The sequence below is a fragment of the Bacillus rossius genome, chromosome 1 (genome assembly GCF_032445375.1).
Source record: "Bacillus rossius redtenbacheri isolate Brsri chromosome 1, Brsri_v3, whole genome shotgun sequence".
Taxonomy (NCBI): domain Eukaryota; kingdom Metazoa; phylum Arthropoda; class Insecta; order Phasmatodea; family Bacillidae; genus Bacillus; species Bacillus rossius.
The window spans coordinates 194,612,332-194,618,331 of record NC_086330.1 but is presented as its reverse complement, the minus strand read 5'-3'; positions in this window follow the sequence as shown (position 1 = coordinate 194,618,331).

The window sequence follows — 6,000 nt, the reverse complement described above, 5'->3', positions numbered from 1 at the left end:
TAGACAACCTTGCAGCAAAATTGTCCCAGACAACTTTGAAGCAACGTTTCTCTGCCAACTAATCAGCAGCATTGCCAAGTTAGGTAGTCTATCACATAATAAGTTCACTTTTCTGACAGCTCTGAAAACAGTGCCAAACATGTTTTATGTTTGGAATTTAAAACCCTGGTTATTGTTGCCCATATCACATTAATACTGTATTTACTCGCATAATGTCTGCAGTAATTTGGCAACATTTTTTATGAAGAAAATGGGGTGCGGACATTATGAGGTGAAGTCCGAAAATTATTTTTTCTCAAAATTTTACATCATGTTTTTATGTAGAATAAAAATTTTTCTTCTATCATAATTAGTTTATTTGGATTTACCTTGCTGTGATGAGAAAACATTGCGTAAAAACGTTACAATATTATTTTTGATCACCCACACCGGTAACCAACCAGAGTTGGACCAAGCTTACACTGCAGTCGTTGACACCAATGACTGTCTCGTCCGTCAGATATCACACACTTTACTGTCTGGACAGAAAAAAGTGTAATTGGTGCAATGATTGTGACGGCCAAGGCGGCCACTGATGACACGCGGCAGATGTCTGTCTGCATTAGCCAGCGCTGGCGAGCCTCCCTCCCTATGTTTATGGCGACACAATGTTTGGTAGAGCCAGCGGTAAATAAGATGATGGCAAAGATTGCGGAATACAAGCATTGCTATACCTTACAGATATATTTCTTGTACAAAGTAGCAAGAACTCTGGTACGAGCAACAAAAATCTTGTGTCTTCTTACCGTAATTAACAAATGCGTGAATCTCGCTTAATACTATTGCGTTGTACGATAACTCGCCATAGATTTGGCAACAGTGATCAATAAACAAAACAACCAGGATGGTGACGTTCTCAGCACGGAACTAATTTCTTGTTACTTTAATCTGGATTGGACTTTATGTAAATTCAAAAAAAAAAATCCATTTCAAGTATTTAAAAATAAATGTGTGGACTTTATGCAATTAAATACAGTAACTTCACTTTTCTGACAGATCTGAAAGTAGGGTGATATAAGTTTTACATTCGCAATTTAAAAACTTGGTATAGAAAAACATGAATCATGTCGTACCAAAGGACATTTGGAGGTCAATGGTGAAGTTGGATTTAATGAAACACTGATTTAGCGGAAAGATTTTAGAAAACCATGGCATCTCATCAAATCGGGATGCTACTGTACGATGAATTAATTCTCTTTATCTAAGTAAGTAATAGATAATGTAGATAATACACACAAGTTATTAAAAAATAAACTCTGTTGGTAGAAATAAAATATATACTGAAAAATTAAATAGTAGTACATGACAGAATGATCTATTAATAGCTTCACTATTATTACAGTAAAAATATTTTACATGAGTCACACAGAAAACATTAAAATAAACAAACTTTTTTTACTTCCACAAAATTAAGTTTTTTTATTTGTAGTAAGAGGTCAACGTTTGACCCTCGATATATTGAGGCATAATCGACAGACAAGGTTTGCACCATGTTCGCAACATTATCCTCGAAGTTAACAATGTGTCTGTGTTGACTCCGGAGGACCTACAAGTCGAGATCACAAAAGCCAGAGTCGGTCACGCTGAAGATTGGACCGAGTTTTGAGGAGACTCGTTCGCAGCTGGAGACTGGTCTGGTAAGTATTTTGGTTAGGCGTAGTAGCTTTGAATCAAGACATTAGTGTTGCATGAAAGTAGTATAGGATAGTATTTTCTGGGACTGGCTTCTGGCTGTGGATTGTGTGGATTGTGATTGTCTGTCCGCCATCTTGGATTGTGACGTCACGGCGGCCATCTTGGATGACCTTGACCTTGACCTTTGACCTTGTCCTTGACCCCGGCGGCCATTTTGGATCCGCCATCTTGGATCCGCCATTTTGGATGACGTCATTTTGTTTTCTAGAAAATTCCGCCATTTTGTTTTCAGCCATTTTGAATTATGACGTCACCGTTGCAATTTCCGTTACGGCCGCCATCTTTAACTTTTTTATTTATTATCCGATTTTAATGAAAAAATTTTTAAAAATTATAAAAAAATTAAATAATAAAATTTTAATAAAATATTTATAAAAAATCATACTTTTACGACACGGAGTTCGGAGTCCTCGGTTCGAACCCGACGAGTGCAAAAAAATTTAAAAATGGCGACCGTTCCTTCTCTCACAGTGGACGCAGGTAGACTGACCCCCACCACTTTCACCAATGCACATATACCATCAGGTAGTATGACGTCATGTCCGCCATCTTGAAATTTGGACGCCATCTTGAAAATATTTATTTAATTTCCGATTTTAATGAAAAAAATTCCAAAATTCATTAAATAAATTGACAATAAATATAATGTTTGAATATATCGATGTATGTCCTCGGTTCGATTCCCGGCGAGAGTAAACAGTCGATCCTTCCTCCATGAAAGCTACCTAGACTGATCTACCACCAACAATACCAAGGTATATATCATCAACTGGTATGACATCATGCCCGCCATCTTGTCTTCATCCGCTGGAGACCACCATCTTGTTTTCGTCTGCTAGAGTGTACCGATACCATGTAGTATAATTATCTGGTCCCCATACTTTTGTCCTCAACTGTTGACATTAAACATTGACCTTGAAATTTGACCTTGAACTTTGACCTTGACCTTGAAATTTGACCTTAACCTTGAAATTTGACCTTGACCTTGAAATTTGACCTTGACCTTGACCTTGAAATTTGACCTTGACCTTGAAATTTGACCGTGACCTTGAAATTTGACCTTGACCTTGAAATTTGACCGTGACCTTGAAATTTGAACTTGACCTTGAAATTTGACCTTTACCTTGAAATTTGACTTTGACCTTGAAATTTTACTTTGTCCTTGAAATTTGACTTTGTCCCAGTCGACCATCATGGATCCGACATTTTATGTCCAGTACATGCTACCAGGAGCGACCACCTGCTGGAGTACATCATCTTGTGCATGGACTCGTATTATAGAGTACATTTCCATCTGGTTAATTTTATTCTAACCTGCTACATTGCAGTAATCATTTATTACCGAGGTGCCCCCCGCCATCTTGAAATTCGGACGCCATCTTGAAATCATGTAATAATGTAGCTAGAAAAGTGGAAAAAAATCCAAAATTCATCAAAAAAATCACTCATTAACTTACATATCGATTTGATCCGCTCCAGTCCTTGGTTCGACCCTCGATCGTTACAATAATGTTTAATTTTATGAAAAAAATAATAACTTCAATAAACCATGTTCAACATTCTTAAAGAGACTTTAAATCCTCTACTACCATCATCCTATAAGCCATCAAGACCACCATATTGGAAATTCGTAATTGTAATGCTAAAGATTCGGGAAGAAGTTCAATATTCATTAAATAAATTCGTAATCTATATACTGATTGATTAGATCGACTAAGGTCCTTGGTTCGATCCCTGGCCGATACAAAACAACTTTAATTTCAAAAAAGTACCAGAAAAGTGTAAGGTTCGAGAAATAAAACACCGCAAAGTCTTTTACAAACATAATATTTACTACACAATTTCTATCCTACTACAGGATCACTTGCGAAAGACAGCAATCTTATAAACATTTAGCTTTGCATAGACGTGCAACGACTACTTCTTAGCTCCAACAGCTCCAAATGCTCCAACAGCTCCAAATGCCCCAACAGCCTCCAAATGCTCCAACAGCCTCCAAATGGCTCCAACAGCTCCAAATGCTTCAACTACCTTTTCTTTCAACAGCTCCAATGATATTAGGCTACAATGCTACGAGTCTAAGAGACAACGAGGCTACAAGGCTACGAGTCTAAAAGGATCTAGCTGGTTCCGAGTTATACATGGCTGAGAGACTGCATGACTAAAAGACCGCATGGCTACGAAACTACATGTCTATGAAGCTACATGGATACAAGTCTACTCGGCTCCAACACGCAATGTACACACAGTACACACAGGAAAACGAAAAGTACACACAGTAAAACGAAACGTACACACAGGAAAGCGGAACGTACACACAGTACACACAGGAAACGGAACATACACACAGGAAAACGGAATGTACACACAGGAAAACGAAATGTACAAACAGGAAAACGAAAGTACACACAGGAAAACGAAAAGTACACACAGGAAAACGAAATGTACACACGGGAAATCGGAACGTACACACAGTACACACAGGAAACGGAATGTACACACAGGAAAACGGAACATACACACAGTACACACAGGAAAACATAATGTACACACAGGAAAACGTAATGTACACACAGGAAAACGAAAAGTACACACAGGAAAAGAAAAGTACAAACAGGAAAACGAAATGTACAAACAGGAAAACGAAATGTACAAACAGGAAAACGAAATGTACACACAGGAAAACTAAATGTACAAACAGGAAAACGAAATGTACAAACAGGAAAACGAAATGTACAAACAGGAAAACGAAATGTACAAACAGGAAAACGAAATGTACAAACAGGAAAACGAAATGTACACACAGGAAAACGAAATGTACAAACAGGAAAACGAAATGTACAAACATGAAAACTAAATGTACACACAGGAAAACGAAATGTACACACAGGAAATAGGAACGTACGCACAGTACACACAGGAAACGGAATGATCACACATACAGTAGCGGAAACACAGACTTATTTGGAAATCTGGATACAAGAAATAAATCATACTTTTTTAAAATATAAATAATTCATTTTATTTTTCATTATTACACACATGACAGTTAATCAAATGATTATTGTATGTAGCCAGCGTTCCGAAGTTCTTACAGTATGGACGATACATCCTCGATATGCGAGTAGTTCCCTCTACGAACAGATGCCACCATCAGTCTTAGCCGGTCAACCAATATGTTTGGATCTTTCCATGATGTGGAATCAACCTCTTCTGCCACCATCTTCCTTGCTGGTATATTATAAATACTTTTATTATCACAATCATCCCAGTGATCATAATAAGCTTGATCAGATGTATTATAACACGACGTTTCCATCGCTTCGGTCTCAGGACACCAACACATTCTTCGATCTTGTCAGCTTTAGGTTCTGCATCACAGTCTATGTCTTTGTAAACAGCCTCAGAGTCACTGTAGCAATCACCGTAGAAGACATCGTCTTCACCCAGATTACCGTATAAGAACTCGTTATCGTCGATGTCGAAGTGTCTTCATCGCCTGTATGCTTCCTTTTCAGGAGTCCACCATTTATACAAAGTATGGACGATCTACTGAATATAGGCTTGAATGTATTCTCACAGTGTTGATACCTTCATTAGTTTAAGTCTTCCCGATACCATCAGCATCCTTCAATATTTGTTTCTCGTCACGATCGGCGTGCTAAGGCTTCCATCTTTTCTATATTAATAATATTATTTGTCTTAAAATCTCCGCGTCCGTGTCACTATCACATATGTAAATCATCTCCATAGCTACCAGTTATAATACCAGGAGCTACATCAATATCACTCATTTTATGATATCGTCTACACATTTCAGTTGTCAGTGATTAACCACAATCTATGATCTTGTGAGCTCCATTCTCATTTTCTTTAAAAGCCTAAGTGTCCAGTTTTATTATTTAATCTGTCAACCCATCATCACAAACTCAATTAAATCATCTTAGTATATAAAAAAAAACATCAAAGTTCCTTTCATTTAATCTTAGGAACCGCATCATCCTTTCCACCTATAGTGAAGTTTCTTGAGCCCAAGAGTCTTTCATTATATATACCATGCAGTGTTCTTCAAGAGATGTGGTATACTAACAGTTCTACATACAAAACCATCCGATCAATAATTTGTTTACACATAAAAAAAAACCTTCACGCTATTTTTTCGTGTTTTACTAAATTATCTCTTCGTCTAAAATAATTACCACACATAGTAATTTCTACAAAGGACACTTTTTCCAAGTCATTTTAACCATCATCTGTCTGAAAACA